Raw genomic sequence first — 17,542 nt, forward strand, 5'->3', positions numbered from 1 at the left:
TGAAGCTGCTCTGAGATTTTTTTTTATTTAAACACAATGAAAATGTCTTCAAAAGATAAAGTGCTGTGTGATTATTAAACATCCAATTTATTTTCACCTAGACTATTTGATTTACTCAAGCTGTTTTAAGAGTAAACAAGTAAAGGTCAGTGACTATTCGACTGTTTCCGTAATATAAGTGGTTATATTATCTTAAAATGCTCTGGAGTTCTGTTTTATTTTATGTTTAGAGCAATGATTCTCAATCCTTGCTACATATTAAAATTTTCATAATTTTTCTGAAAATCCAAAGCCTGAGCCCTACTCCTGAAGATTCTGACTCAGTGGTCTGGGAATGATCTGAGCATACATAATCTTTAAAAGTTTCTCAGGTGCATCTAACATACTGCCAGGATTGAGAACCACTTTTAGAGATGACTAGAAGATAAGCAGAGTTAGACACATTGTGTAACAAACAAATATAGAAATGGCAATGGAACTAAAAAATGGCTTGAAAAAAATGGCTGGAGCTTTGCCAAAAGGCAATTCTATCTCCAGGAATCTATCTTACCAAAATAAGTCTACAAAGATGTATGTGCATGAAGGCTCATAGCAACATTGCATATAATAGTAAACATATTAGAAACAAATTTAATATCCACCAATTAGTGAATGATTACATGAGTAGGCACATCCGTATCATACAATATTGTGCTAACATTGAACTATATATACTACCATGGAAATCTCTTCAAGATATGTACTATTGAAACAAAATACAGTTATGTAACAATATGTGAACACGATCTCTATTATGTAAAAGATATGCATATATATGTATGTATATATGTGTATATACATATGCATTTGTTTGTAAATGTTTAGAAATACCACTGAAGAATGCCCACCAAACTGTGGCCGATGGTTTCCTATGGGAATGGGAATGGGCATAAAAGAGACAATTTGCTGCGTAAACTTCTAAATATTTTACAAGGACAGATTCACGCACTACTTGTATAACTATTCAAAACACATTCCAGAGCTATTGGCTGTCATACCGTCTGTAATCCTGGATAATAGACTATTTAAAGTAATTATTATTTTAATATTATAATCTTGAATGAATCATTTTATTATAAATAATATAGTGGCTGACAAAAATATAGCAGACCTATGTATCTACTCAAAACAAAAATCCCTAGGACACACGGCTTGTGTTATTAAACCTGTCACTTCTGGACTCAGAGGTTACTGGAATCACATCATGCTCTGACTTCTCTACCCTCCTTCACCAACATGGGGCTAGGCACTGACACGGACAGCCTCTCTGGCTCCTCAGATCTTCACCCAGGTGAGCAGACTCCACTTTTGGAAAGTTGTCTCCATTAGTTCTCTGTACATTCTCCCTCAGCCCAGCCCTAAACATCCCTGGGAGAGAGGCCACTTACGACAGCCTCAGTGAGAGTCAGGCTCACCCATTGCAGGCAGGTGAGAAAAGCACACTGATCAGGCTGCAGGACAGCAGCCTTCTGGGGCCTGTCCAGGGTGAGCCCTCAGAGTCTGCTATGATAGCTCTTCCTCTTTGAAATGGTGATTAAGCACTGGAAGGAAGTAGAGAAAAATTACTTATGATTCTGTGTCTCTCAGCCCCAGGCCACTGCTTTTTCTCTGAGAGAAATTTGAGGATTTTGCTCTAATAGCATTGGAACAAAGTCAGGGCTGCAGCAGACCAACAGGGAGGGAGGGAGGCTTCCAGCCCTTGGTGGGGCCCTGCTGACAGCTTGTTAGGAACTGTCCCTCTCCATCTCCCCTTTCATTTCTCCAAGCTACAGAGCCTGACAGCGTTTGATGGGAAAACCAAGGTGGTAACATCCCCCATGGCAGCCAAGTCCCTGCTCATCCATCTTTGTTTGACAGTTAAAGAGAGTAGATGTCACCTACAAAACACTTCACTCACCTGAACCATGTGTGCTGTCACCCTCAAAGGACCCAACAGGAAGAATCCAGAGTAAAGTTCATCCACTATAATTGAGATTTCTCCCAAAAGACCATAATTTTTAAATGACAGTTTCTGAAAACCAAATGCCCATTGTAGTTATCATCAGAAAAGTGCATAGAATGCCTACTACCACAAAGAAAGTTTAATACAAAATCTCTTCCAGGTTGCACCCTCCAGCTGGTCTTTGAGGGTTGGTGACTGTTTAAGATCTGAGAAGTCAGTCCCAGGTTCCACGCAGAGGGTCTGGGCGTCCAATGACCAAAAGGAGAGTGTAATAAAACACAAATCCCTCTCCACTGCAGACAGCAGAGGCTGGACACACAGGTATTTCAAGGTCTCCTTAAAATCACCTTCTGTAAGTGGTTCTCCAACTTTAACATGCCTCAGAAAAAATCTGTGATGCTTGTTTAAAATGCAGATCCTTGATTCAGAAGGTCTGGAGAGGGCCGAGGAATCTGCATTTTAACAAACCATGATGATTCTGGTTTTGTTGTCATTGCTGTTGTTGACAGATAAAGTAATTTTTATTTCTACACAATAAAAGTAATTTTTATTTCTACACAATAAATTGTATAACCATTCTTTATTATTGGGGTGGTTTTCGATCTTTTTAATTTTTAATTTTATTTAATTAAAATCATAACTATGCATTTATGGGGTACAATGTAATGATTTCATATACAATGTGGAGCAGTTAAATCAAACTGATTAACATCACCATCACCTTACTTATTTTCTGTGGTAAGACATTTAAAATTTACTCTTAGTTATTTTGAAATATACCTTTGGCTTGAACACATTAGGTGAGATCCCACCAAACGCCCTCCCTCCTCCCACCAATTGCCCTCCCCTCCCCTCTTTCTCCTCTCCCCTCCCCTTGGCTAGACTACATTTGTGTTTAATCATTCATGTGAGTGTGTGTTTACATATTGTTGTCATAATAGTTTTGAGTACATTGGATGCTTTTTTTTCCATTCTTGAGATACTTTACTAAGAAGAATGTGTTCCAACTCCATCTAGATAAATATAAAAGATGTAAAGTCTCCACCTTTTTATGGCTGCATAGTATTCCATGGATACATATACAATTTGCTAATCCATTCATGGATTGATGGGCATGTGGGTTGCTTCCATGACTTGGCAATTATGAATTGGGCTGGAATAAACATTCAGGTGCAAATGTCTTTGTGAGAAAGTGACTTTTTTTCTTCTGGGTAGACAATGAGTAATGGAACCATGGGATCAAATGGAAAATCAACTTTTAGTTTTTTGAGGATTCTTCATACGTCTTTCCATAAAGGTTGTATTAGTTTTCAGTCCCATCAGCAGTGTAGAAGTGTTCCCTTCTCTCCACATCCACACCAACATCTGCAGTTTTGGGACTTTGTGATGTGGGCTAATATTACTGGAGTTGGGTGATTTGGTTTTGATTTGCATTTCTCTGATGACTAAAGACTTTGAGCATTTTTTTTGTTTGTTTTGGCCATCCATCTGTCCTCATCAGAGAATTTTCTGTTCAAGTCTCTTGCCTACAAAGAAATGGGGTTGTTCACTCTTTTCTTACTGATCAATTTGTTTCTGAACACAGGTGATCCTGGGGCCACTTGGAGAAGCACTGCTACTATCTTCTGCCATCTGGGGTTCCTAAAGGCACTTTCAGCAACACTTCCTGGGCAGCAAGAGCCCAGAGCTGGTTCTCAGAAGCTCTTGCCCCTTAAAGTTCACCTCCAGGATTCTCCTGAAGGTAACAACAGTCCTCAAAGGCCACTCCTCAGAGCAGAGTCATCTCCCAGAGACTGCTCAGCACCGACCTCTCAGAGTCCCCTCTGGCAAGAAACTTCCAACAAAGTCCCTGTTGGGGTAGATGCTGCCATATGGTTTTGTCATAGTAGTTGGTGATTTTAACCAATTGTTCTGCATTTGTTTCCAGGTTCTTAAACCTCGGTATACACCAACATCACCAGTAGATCCTGGTAAAAGTCCCCAACCCAGAACCAGCTCTAGAACTGAAGCTGTTGACCAGTAGTTTGACAAGCTACCAGATGCTATCTATTTACGCACACCAAAGTTTAAGAATTGCCATGTAGAACAAAGGCAATAATCATAGAAACACTATTTTTTTTTTTTTTTGTAGAGACAGTCTCACTGTACCACCCTCAGGTAGAGTGCCGTGGCGTCACACGGCTCACAGCAACCTCTGACTCTTGGGCTTACGCGATTCTCTTGTGTCAGCCTCCCGAGCAGCTGGGACTACAGGCGCCTGCCACAACGCCCGGCTATTTTTTTGTTGCAGTTTGGCCGTGGCTGGATTTGAACCTGCCACCCTCGGCATATGGGGCCGGCGCCCTACTCACTGAGCCATAGGCCCCGCCAGAAACACTATTATTTTTAAAGTTCAACCACTGTGTTGCAAAAACTAAAATCTAAAATGTTATTAACATTAAACACAATTGCTTGCTTTCTTTATGTTTGTCATGTTCCAAATAATTTTCCACACAACTATTCAAACACTTTTCTAGAGGGAAAAGCTACTAGACTGCCTGATATACAGTGGTTTAAGAAAATCTATATTCAAAAATCTAAACTTTTAAAACTAGAGATTATATTTACTATTACAAAAAGTTATAGTAATAAAATAACGAGTATTTATTAAGCTCCTATTATGGGCCAGATAATGTTGTAAGCACTTTAGATGAACAGAGAAGTTATTTGCCAAATATTGCACAGCTGCGAGGCAGTAGGGCTCAAATTTGAACCCACAGCCCAACTCTTAGACATTCTATCACCTTGCTCATATTAATAATAACAGTCATTCATATCTATTATGAAATTGTTAAGTACCAGTATTAGGCATTGTGTTCTAAATACAAGATGAAAAACAAGAAAAATACAACTGGCCCTCATTGTCCATGTGTTCTCCATCCATGGAATTCAAATAACTTCGAATTGAAAATATTTGGGAAAAATTTAAATAACAGTATAAAAACAAGAGCAAGATCCTGCAGCTACTTGGGAGGCTAAGGCAAGAGTATAGCTCGAATCCAGGAGTTTGAGGTTACTATGAGCTATGACATCACAGCACTCTACCAAGGTCAACAAAGTGAGACTTTGTCTCAAAAAAAATACAATGTAACAATTATTTATATAGCATTTACATTGTAATCTAGAGATGAAAAGTAGTGTGGAGGAAGATGTGTGGAGGCCATACACCAAAATTATGCCATTTTCTATCAGGGACTTGTGCATCCCCAGGTTTTGGTGTCTGCAGGAGTCCTGGAACCAATCCCTTGTGGATGCTGATGGACAAGTGTACTGTCCTAGCCTTTGTGGGATTATCAATGTCGTGAGTAATCCAAATGTGTAACTGCGTAGTGTGAGGAGTGCAGGTCCAGGACACTGCTAGGTTAGGTGCTAACACACAATAGCCTTAGACAAGGAGGATCATGAGGGGCTTCTCAGAAAAAGAGAAGTCTAAGCTGAGATCTAAGGATGAGTATGAATTATCCAGTGGAAACACAGAAGAAAGGGAACTCGAGGCTGAGGATGCAGCAGTTGAGAGGGTCCAGGGTTAAGAAAGCACTCAACATGGTTAGTCAAAGACCAAAAAATGGTTTGGTATGACTGGAGCAGAGAGGAAAGAGGGAGAAGAGTGAGCAATGGGGTAGAAAGACACACTAGAACTAGATTTTTTGAAGAACCTTGTGAAGCACATTGAAGGGTTTTAGCACATGGGCAATAGGGATCCCATTAAGGCAGCAGGCAGAGCATACAGCTGAGAAGACCTGGCCCAATCCCCACTTGCATGTCATGGGCACACTGTGGGAACACAAGGCACAGATAGGTAACATTACCCAGGGAAGGGAGAAGAGGGACTTGGCCAGCAGCCTGGGGACCTTCAGCATTTCCGGGATGGGGAGAGACAGAAGAGCCCCCAAAAGAGACTCAGAAGGGCTAAGAGGAAAACAGGAAGTGACATAATTTGCCCAAGATCATAAAGCTGGTAAGTGCCAAACATAGAATTCAAAATGTAACACTCCAAAGCCACACTCTTGAGCCATATTCAGCAACTCTTGAATATTGTTTTCCAGGCCAGGTGCAGTGGCTCACGCCTATAATCTCAGCACTCTGGGAGGCTGGGACGGGAGGATTACTTGAGGACAGGAGTGCAAGACCAGCCTGGGTAACATAGGGAGAATCTGTCTCTATTTAAAAAAACAGTTTTAATTAGCCAGGCATGGTGGCATGTGCCTGTAGTCCTACCTACTCAGGAGGGTGAGGCAAGGGGATAGTCCGAGCCCAGGAGTCTGAAGCTGCAATGAACTATGATGGTGCCACTGCACTTTAGCCCGGGCACCAGAGTGAGAGTCCTATCTCTTAAAAAAAAAGCAAAAAAGTTACATGTATATAAAAAAATTTATTTTATTATACATATTTTTCTAGGAATTCATTTATATATCAAATCAATTGTCAAGGACCTTTGTCAGTACATCCTGGAGTTGCATTAAGGAAACAAATTCATAAAACATGCCTCTAGCGCGGCGCCTGTGGCTCAGTGAGTAGGGCTCCGGCCCCATATGCTGAGGGTGGCGTGTTCAAACCCAGCCCCAGCCAAACTGCAACAAAAAAAATAACCGGGCGTTGTGGCGGGTGCCTGTAGTCCCAGCTGCTCGGGAGGCTGAGGCAAGAGAATCGCGTAAGCCCAAGAGTCAGAGGTTGCTGTGAGCCTTGTGACGCCACGGCACTCTACCCAAGGGCGGTACAGTGAGACTCTGTCTCTACAAAAAAAAAAACATGCCTCTAACTGCCTCCTCGGCCCTCTCTTGCATATCCATGTCTTTTGTTTGATATGCATCTACCCAGGAGTGTCCCCTAGGGGATAGACATGTACAGTCCATTGACAAATGCTTAGGATTTCTCTTCAGAAGTCTGCCCATGCAAATCCAGGATCCACAATTCCCCAAGGAGCAAACTTACCTTAGTGATGATCTTGTTCCCTACAACAACATAATGTGTCTTCTCCAAAAGACAGATTAATGAACACTCTGGCTGCTTCTGTTGTTTATTATTTTATGAAAACAATAAATTTTCATTCTAAAATATATCTATATAATTAAATGCAAAATATATAACAATTCACACGTGCATAAAATAAAAATAAGTTATTAAATTCTCCCATGTATCTGTTTCCCCCAATTCATTACCTCTCGCCCCATTCCCGGAAATATCCATCATTAACAATTTGGCATATATTGGGCGGCACCTGTGGCTCAAGGGGTAGGGTGCCGGTCCCACATGCCAGAGGTGATGGGTTCAAACCCAGCCTGGCCAAAAAAAAAACAATTTGGCATATATCCTTACATGCATTTTTCTATACATATATAAATACATTTTTAAATGAAAAGGATCATATTATCTGCATTTCTCTGAGATTTGCTTCTTTTGTGGCTTTTAAAAATTAACTCATAACTGTGTACATGTATGGGGTGCAATGTGCTGATTTGATATACAATGTGGAATGCTTAAATCACACTGACTAACGCAGCCATCGTCTCACTCATTTGTTGCGGTAAGACATTTATACTATACTCCTAGTAGTTTTGAAAAGTAGCGGCCAATCTTTTCGTGTCTGGGTGTAGCTTCACCTGCTTTGTCTTCTTTCCCCGTATCAATCCCTGGCGTGAAGGTGCTGTTATTCCTTGAACCTGTCCTTTACCGGTGGCCATTTGTATTGTTGCTGCTTTTATCCTATCGAATGTGAGAGGCTAAAAGAATGTTGTTTGGGCTAAATTTTGGACTAAGTATGTTCCTGAATTTGCCATTGTTTGTCATCACCGGTCCTCCCTCTTTGAGCTTGGCGGCTGTTTCCCTCCTGCTGTTCCCTCTAATCTTGCTGTTACTCAGTTGAAGGTATGTTTGTTGTTTTAAAGATTTCCTTACAGAGTCTAGGATTCTTTGGAGGATGTAAGTCCAGCAAGTAAAAAAACTATTGCCCTAACTTTACATCCTTATTTTAGAGGATTTCAGAAGCACTAGAAGTTTTCTTGTTATCTGGAAATCAGCTTAAAAACCTAAAGTCACGTTTGAACTGTGCTTTTCATTTCCCCGTAAAGGGCATCCCAGCTCGAGATTGACTGAATACATTTCAGTTGAAGGTATACCCTAGAACCTTAAAGAGCCAACAGTCTCCTGCAGTCTGTTGGGGGAGGCAAAACTGATATTAGGGAAACAATTACAGAGCAACTGAGTGCTAAATTCTCTGGTTCAAGCCCTGTTCAGGGATAGACAGGGCAGTTCTCTGCCTCCAAGGGGAAAATGGAACTTGAGCTGGGTTAGGAAGCAGGAAGTAACATTCTGACAAGTCTTGGTAGAAGGCAAGACCTTGAAATACCTGGTGACTTTTTATACCTTCTTATTATCTGACATTTTAGAGTTCTTGTTTAGGACCTACCTCAAGGTAAGCTTGATGAGGGCCAGGAGGACTCTGTTTTTCACCACTGACTCCCCAGTTCCTGGTAAGCAGCGGATATTCAATGGATGGATGAACAAATGACCACTGTGTGTGAGAGAGGAACAGTGAGAAGACTGTTCATTTGGAAAGAATGTATCTCCTTAGAAGTGGGGACTAGCAGGGGAGCAGTCAGGTGCGATTCAAAATGCAGATCATGCCTGTAATCCTAGCACTCTGGGAGGCCAAGGTGGGTGGGTTGCCCTGAGCTCACAGGTTCAAGACCAGCCTGAACAAGAGCAAGACTTCATCTCTAAAAATAGCCAGGCATTGTTGTGGGCATCTGTAGTTCCAGCTACTCCGGAGGCTGAGACAAGAGAACCGCTTGAGTCCAGGAGTTTAAGGTTGCTGTGAACTATTACACCATAGCACTCTACAGAGGGTAACAAAGTGAGTCTCTGACTAAAAAAAAAAAAAACACAGGAGCAAGTGTAACAGGATATGGTAGCCACTCGCAATTGCTAAGGTGGACCCCATATAGATTGCAATAGGGGACTTGAACCTGAAATTAAATTATTTTATTATTAAATCATAGCTGTGTACATTAATGCAATCATGGGGCACCATACACTGGTTTATAGACCATTTGTGAAATTAAATTAAAACACAACAAATAGGCCGGGTGGTGTGGCCGGGTGGTGTGTGCTATAATCCCAGCACTCTGGGAGGCCAAGGCAGGTGGATTGCCTGAGCTCACAGGTGTGAGACCAGCCAAAGCCAGAGCGAGACCCCATCTCTAAAAACAGTGGGGCATTGTGGTAGACACCTGTAATCCCAGCTACTGGAGAAGATGTGGCAAGAGAATCACTTGAGCCCAAGAGTTTGAGATTGCTGTGAGTTATGACTCCACAGCACTCTACCAAGGGCGATAAAGTAAGACTCTGTCTCCAAAAAAAAAAAAAAAAAAAGACAAATAAAACAAAATCACTCTGCACCCCGTACTAGACTCTATATAATTGGTCAGCTAACAGTTAAATGTTGAAAAAAAAAATCTGTTCAGTCCTATCCAACCCTTCCCTTGTTAAGAACATAGTAAAGCATTAATGTGATCACAATACCTTCATCAATGGCTAATATGGTTGTATTCACTATTTAAGAGGATAGATTTATTATTGTCTCATATTGAACCAATTGCCAACACAAAAACTGGTTGTTTTTTTTATTAACTATTGTTTTGTAGGTCTTCCATTTGAATGATTGATTACTGAAGCTAAACGCAACGCTTTACACTTACTGGCACATTCAAAGTTATTGATCTGAGACCATCTTTCAGCTTGTGGAATTTATTTTAAATCTTGAGCCTACCATCAATCAGCAGTTATGCCTCTTAGTTTGGGACCATCAGTACATACTATCTGCAACACCCTCCCCCCAAGGATTTGGATGCCTAAAGGTAATTTGGAGGCTCTAAGGGGCAAGGAGTATTTACCAGCTGACATACTACCAGCCGTGTGTAAAAATGAAATCACGTTTGGCACTAGGACATGGAACAAATTGAGGGTGGAGTTGTGAAAGGAGTAACTGTTGGAATTCCAGGTTGAGGCAGGCCCAAGTCGGAATCTCCGGTTTAAGCAATTTAGGGAAGTTTTTTCTAGCAAGTTGCATTTTAGAAGTAAAAGGGGAAAAAGTAGCTTGCCAAATTTTGAGGCAGGCATGGAGGAGGAAAGGGCATGTTGTTCAGTTTAGAAGCAAAATCAGAGATGGGGAAGGACGACAAGACAATGTGTAGACTGTTCGAATTTTCTGAGAGCAGATATTAAATTCACTTACAGGCTGGGACCACTTTGAATATACGTCCCCTCCAGCGCTAAGGAATAAATCTTACTTTGGTGTTTCAAGCTGTTTCTCCTTTACCCATTCCTAAGGTTTTCACTTGAATCCTGCATTAGTCTCCTTTGCACCTTTCCCCTCACTCTGACTCTATTGTAAAATCAATTCCAATTCACTTACAGCCCCAGTTATGGGTACATTTTCCATCTGCTCCGAACACGCACGCCCTTGGACTGCACCATGCCCTGCTCCTCCTGCTCCCCCAACACCTTCATTTTATCTTTCTAAGCAGCACAGGGACACAGATGTTTTCACCCTGTTGCTCCAGTACAAGGGTATTTTCCCAGTGTCTCTGTGTGTATGCTCCAGGCACCATCTCTCTGGGGAGGGAGAGAGTAAATGTTTTCATTCCAAACCCTCAGGGTCAGGTCTTGTTTGTCTAAACTGTGTTTGTTGCTGTAATTATCAGATTAGCTGATCTCTGACAGCAAGTGTGGGGGCAGAGGAGGGGGGTATTAACCCTCTGTAGGATGGTTGCTGTGCCTTGTCATGGGAATACTCTGGGAAGAGCTGTCATTTATCTTCCAACCTGGAAGATTTGGTTAGGATTCTTTCCACCAACCCTAAGAGGCCTTCATCATAGTCAGTTCTGAGTAAATCCAAACATCTAATGGGCTCTACTGCTGGGATCCAACAGGCATTTAACAGAGATGGAGAGGTGAAAGGGCATCTCTCCAGGGATCTGCTGGAAAAAGAGAGAAATGGAGCTTAAGGAGGATCTGGATAAGTAACTCTACAAAGGGTATGGGTGTCTCTCAGACAGAGTAAGGAAGCCAGGAGTGCGCACTGGATCTCCTCAGCTTGTATACCTCTCCCCTCCCCCTTGGCAAAAGCCAGTGAGGCCACCAGGCCCCAGTTAGCTTTGTTTGGGGATTTTCTGTTGTTTTTGAGAATGTTAAGACAATTTTTCACCACTGCTGTTTTAACAAAACTAAACATCTCCCCTTAAGAATATGGGGAAGGGAGAGAGGGAGGGGGGAGGGTGGGCAGAGGGAGGGTGATTGGTGGGATTACACCTGCAGTGCATCTTACAAGGGTACATGTGAAACTTAGTAAATATAGAATATAATTGTCTTAATACAATAACTAAGAAAATGCCAGGAAGGCTATGTTACCCAGTGTGATGACAATGTGTCAAACTGTTTATAAAACCAGTGTATTGTGCCCCATGATCGCATTAATATACACAGCTATGATTTAATATTAATTTAAAAAAAAATCTCCCCTTGTGTAGACATTCACATGTCTTTGTCATCAGACTCAAAGTGGTTGGTCCTTTCAAAATGGGCTTATCTGCTCTTTCCTCCTTACCCACAATACCTTTGAATTTCTATCTGGTCTCCCAAGATACAATAAATACAGAGATTGCTCTCTCCTCTCAACTGCTATAGTAACTATTCCTTTGCATTTTAATATTCTTTTTTTACAAGTGGTAAGTCTTATCTCCTCAAATGGACAGTAGGCTCCTTGAGGACAAGAATTACCCTTGAGTCCATACTTGTTGACCTGGCAGAGGACTCTAAATGCATAAATAGGAAATGCTTAATAAATATTTGTTGTTGATAACATTTTTCCAAACTTCTATTTCTCACCTCTGTGCCTTTCTGGCTTTGTACTGGTTTTTAGTTAGTTAATATGATTGTTTACAGATCCTTTATTTCTGGAACAGTCCTCATCAACTCAATTTCTCCTCTTCTCTCCAAACACACACATAACCAGAAGGAAATTAACATTTACCAAGTGTCTATATACCTAGCATTTTGTAAACTTATTCTGTGTGCAGTATCTTATTTGAAACCCACCGTATCGTATGAGATAAATGCTACCACATGTAAGAAAACAGTCTCAAAGATTTAAATGATATAAACAAGCTCCAAAATTGTAAGTGGCAGAATAAAGATGGAGCCCCAGGTGTGTGTGTCTCTAAAACCCATTACAAATCCCACCTTTCTAGTTACTAACGTGAAGAAAAGTTCTGCCAATTAGGAAAAACACACTTTTTGCCCAACATCTATCTAAAAATCAATGAATCTATGTTCAATATTTTCTTCCCAACAAATACAGCTATTATAATTTCTTTGTAAAGTTTTAAAGAAGCTTAAACTCAATATGCAAATTCTGGAAAATATTTTATACAATAAGAAAGTTTTGATATTGTTTTAGCATTAGTTATAAATTGATTTTCACTCATTGTCCATTTCCATCCTGTTTCTAAAGTTGTCACTGCTTGCAGGCAAATGTGGTTTAAAATACTCTATGTAGTCCACACACTGATTCACCAAACCCTTATTACAGTGGTTCTCAACCTTCCTAATGCCGCAATGTATTTTCATTGTTAAAAAGGGGTCGTGACCCACAGGTTGAGAACCACTGACTTATTGAAAGGCTGCTATTGACTTAGAATATTCCCACGTTCTGAGAAGACAAAAGCTTTTCCTCTGTACTAATTTTGCCAGACGTAGGTCCAAATGTGAGCAGAGCACAGGTTCTTGGGAAGAACATTCAGAACCAGAATTGGGCAGGGAGTTAGCATATGGTGCTCCTGGTCTGTCCTAGGAGCATAATTCAGGCAGATGTGCATGGAAGCAAATAGCCAGAGAGCCAGCTCTTCTCTCCTGCTGGAGAGGTGTTCTGTTCAACATGCAGGCAGCTAAAATGCTATCCATGTCCCTATTCTACCTAGTGTTCCCCTGTCCTCCAACCACACAGAAAGATCCAACAGATCTTGACTAGGTCAACAGAATTGTGTTTGTCAGTTCTGATAAGAGAGTCATAGGTAAAGAAGTTCAAATGACTATCTTGTCCCCTATTCAGAAACCCTTCCCAAGTGAATTTTTCTTCAAATTAGGCTGGGATTTCTAGTGGGGTGGAAGGCAGGAATGGTTGAGGCTGAGAGTTCAAGACCAGCCTGAGAAGCACAGCATTGAGATGATATGAATGCCTAAAAGGAAATTTAAAGAAGTGTTTATTTTTAAAGATAAAAAAATAGGAAAAAATAGAAAGGTGATTTGGGGCACCTCGGGGCACAGTATTACCCTCATGTAGAGCAAATGAAACAGATTCTTACAAAAAAATAATTTCAATTTTCTAAAATACCTTACTTGTTCCTGGCTATAAATGATCAGCTTGTTCTTATTCTTGTTCTTCAAGGTGTTTGAAACATTCAGGATGTTTTCTGTCCGGAGGCTGAAAGATCTAACTACTACTAATAGCTTTGCGACCCTTAGTAAGACACATATCCTCTCTGAGACTTATCTGGTAAGTTGGGGATTGGACGAGATGACATCTAGATTCCTTGATATTTTATCATATGCTCGGCCTTGGTAGGGAAACAAATAGGGACAGTTGCTTAGAAAAAATGACATTTTCTAGTTATCGCACATATGCAAAATGTTTAGACTAATACCTAGTGCATAGGCTCGGTGCCTGTAGTTCAGCAGCTACGGTGCCAGCCACATACACCGGAGCTGGCGGGTTTGAACCCAGCCCAGGCCTGCCAAACAACAATGACAACTACAACCAAAAAATAGCCGGGCATTGTGATGGGCACCTATAGTCCCAGCTACCTGGGAGGCTGAGGCAACAGAATCGCTTAAGCCCAAGAGTTTGAGTTTCCTGTGAGCTGTGATGCCAGGGCACTCTACTGAGGGTGACATAATGAGACTCTGTCTCAAAAAAAGAAAAAAAAAAAACTAGTACATAATTAATGCTAGAAGTGTTAGCTATTATTATCAAATGAGGATGGATCCATGCACTACAAACACATTCTTACCTCCACATCTATAAAAAGAATCCAATAATAACTCAGTATTCTGATAATTCTGAAGATCTTTCTCTTGGAAAGACTATGATAGGATGGAAATGAGCTGTGGCTACTGAAAATTAAGAATAAATATCATTATAGAAGGAGAGTTTGCTAAGCTAAGAACCACCATGACTAACCATAGGAATGTTTACTTTGAAATTTTGGCTTTATTATTTGGCCATGGAATGGACTAGGCTGCCTTGAGAAGTACAGAGTTTCCCTTTCCTAGATCCAGGGATTCAGGCATCAGATTGCTAGATGGACTTTGACTTTGAAGAACCTTTCTCCCAAAGTCTCTGATTCTACTGATCCCAAAGGCTTTGATTTTAAAACAAAGCCCACCCAGAATTATAAAGTGTCCTGATGCCTTTGGGCAATAGAGCAGCAGAGAATGGGCTTCAACCAGAAAATCTAGTCCTGTAACATCATAAGACCAGCCTGGAACATTTTACACCTTAAATAGTGAAGCTGTGCCCTCCAAGCCTCAGATGAAAGGTGATTCATGGAGTACATTACTGAGCAATGCTCTAGTTTATTACCTCTTTTCAATTCTCAAGCTTAAGAATTGAAAGCACTAAAGGAATGACAGAGCCACATGATGAGGGAATGACCAGAATTCCGATTTCTAGTCCAAGGCTGAATCTCTGGCTTTTCTTTCCTGTGAAAATATGAAGTCATCCTGGGCTGAAGACAGAAATGCAAATGTGAGTTAAAATTCACAGGTAGTGTTAAAGCAATATGAATGAAAATGTAAATGAAAAAGGAAATTAAAAATATAATAAAAAAGAACAGAAGGGCAAAAAGGCAGATGATAGGCAGTTAGAGAAGCAGGCAGAGAGAAAATAAGGAAATAAAGGGACTTTTCAAAAGAAAGTTTGCACTCTGAATGCAAGAGAGATTTAGAAAGAAACTTAACATGTAAAAATTGCCAAGAAAGAAAGATGGGGCAGATTCTCTCACACTGACCACCTAAGAGTTATCCTGTAAGAAGTGACAATCTCTCCTCTTTGTCTCTGCCAACCGCTCAGTAGCTGTGAAGTGACAGCAATTCCATCCACGCTGGCCAGACTGGTGTCCATACTGATAATGCCAATGACCATGTGCCAAGTGATAAGACCACTGGGGGAGGAAATGCCTAACACCTTCCTCAGTGAGACAAGCAGTGGCAAGCATGGGGCCAGGGCAGCATTTGTAGACCTGGAATACACAGTCATTGATGAAATTTGTATTGACTCCTACTTTCAGCTTTTCCACCCTGAGCAATTCACCTCAGACAAGGAATATGCTGCCAATAACTATACCTGGGGGCACTATGCCACTGGCAAGGAAATCGCTGACCTCATCTTGGATCACGTTCTTGAACTGGCCAACCAGTTCCCAAGTCTTCAGAGCTTGGTTTTCCACAGCTGTGTGGGGGAATCGGTTCTGGGTTTACCTCCAGTTGATGGAACACCTCTATATTGATTATGGCAAGAAGTCCAAGCTGGAGTTCTCCATTTACCCAGCCCCCCAGGTTTCCATAGCAATAGATGAGCCCTACAACTCCATCCTCACCACCCACACCACCCTGGAGACTCTGATTGTGCCATCATGGTAGACAATGAGGCCATCTACAAAATCTGTCATGTGAAACCTCGATGTTGAGTGCTCAACCTATACTATCCTGAGTAGGTTGATAGGTCCAGTTGTGCCTCCATCACTGCTTCCCTCAAATTGGATGGAGGCCTAATGTTGATCTGACAGAAGTCCAGACCAACTTTATGCCCTATTCCTGCATCCACTTCTCTCCAGCCAGGTATATGCTGTGATCTCCACTGAGAAAACCTGCCATGAACAGCTTTCTGTAGCAGAGAAGACCCATGTTTCCCTTGAGACAGACAACCAGATGGTGAAACGTGCTCATATGCTAACCATGGTGCACACATGGCTTGCTGCCTATTGTACCATGGTAATGTGGTTCCCAAAGATGTCAGTGCTACCATTGCCACCATCAAGACCAAATGTGCCATCCAGTTTGTGGGTTGATGTGTCCCTGGCTTCAAGGTTTACATTAATTACCAGACTCCCATTGTGTTACCTGATGAAAACCTGGCCAAGGTACAGAGGGCTGTGTGCATGCTGAGAAAAGCCACAGCCATTGCTAAGACCTGGGCTCACCTGGACCACAAATTTGACCTCATATATGCCAAGTGTGCCTTTCTTTACGAGTACATAGTTAAGGGCATGGAGGAAGGAGAGTTTTCTGAGGCCCATGAAGACCTGGCTGTCCTTGAGAAGGATTTGAGGAGGAGGATGTGGACTCTGTTGAAGAAAAGGGTGAGGAAGAAAGAAAATACTAAAGTTAAAATGTCAAAAAGGTGCTGCTTTTACTGGGAAGCTAATTCTGTTTTAAACATTGAAAAGTTGTAGTCTGTTATGGGGGCAAGACATGATTGCAAGAGGGACTTTACCTAACAATTGCAATCAGTGTAACCTGGCTTATTGTACCCTCAATGAATCCCCAACAATAAAAAAAAAAAAAAGAAAGAAAAGTTGTAATCTGATCAGTTAATTTGTTCGTAGCAACGTATGCTGTCATATACAGTTACTGGCATATGCTTTAAAACACACATGCTTTGTTATAGACCCAGGCTGTCCATGTCTCTGATGGGTCTTGAATAAAGTATTCCCTGTCTTTTTTTTTTTTTTTTTTTTTGTCTTTTTTTTTGTAGAGACAGAGTCTCACTTTATGGCCCTCGGGTAGAGTGCCGTCGCCTCACACGGCTCACAGCAACCTCCAACTCCTGGGCTTAAGCGATTCTGTTGCCTCAGCCTCCCGAGTAGCTGGGACTACAGGAAGTATTCCCTGTCTTAAGAAAGAAAGATAGTAATGTGCATCAAGTACTAAGAAAGTTACACAAAAGAGAGTATTTAGGATAAAAAAAAAATAGAGCTCTATTATAGCTTAACTGGTTATCTGATGAGATTATCCACAAGAGATAAAAGCTTGCCTTTTTGCAAAAGAGATTCTCATCCAGAGAACTCAATATCAGGAGAAGAGGCCTCCTATCTATTCCCTGGGGATCTTGGCCCATCCAAATAAAAGGACAACAGTTAATTACCTTGTAATTAGAAGAAAACTTCTGTTGAAGCACCTTACATCCTTTACTCCTGTCTTTCCTTGGGGGGAGGGGGTCCTTCCTTCCTCTTTTCACATCTCTCCATTTCCTTCCAGACATCACTGTTATTTCTCTTATTGTTACTGTGGGGTAGTTAATGGGGAGGACCTTCAAGATCCCTTCCAATCCTCTGCTTTCATATTTATTTCTTCTTGCTTTCTTTGCCATCTCTTTCTAGGGAAAGAGCTCTGTATTTTTTATCCTAAATACTCTTTTGTGTAACTTTCTTAGCACTTGATGCATGTTACTATTTTTCTTTCTTAAAG

At 41.2% G+C, this 17,542-nt stretch overlaps 1 pseudogene; it reads left to right on the plus strand.

The window, feature by feature from the left end:
* The first annotated feature begins 1,047 nt into the window (after positions 1–1,047).
* LOC128582113 (tubulin alpha-1A chain-like) lies at positions 1,048–16,596 on the plus strand (annotated as a pseudogene).
* Positions 16,597–17,542: the final 946 nt, after the last annotated feature.

This window comes from Nycticebus coucang, chromosome 3 (genome assembly GCF_027406575.1).
Source record: "Nycticebus coucang isolate mNycCou1 chromosome 3, mNycCou1.pri, whole genome shotgun sequence".
NCBI classification, from domain to species: Eukaryota; Metazoa; Chordata; class Mammalia; order Primates; family Lorisidae; genus Nycticebus; species Nycticebus coucang.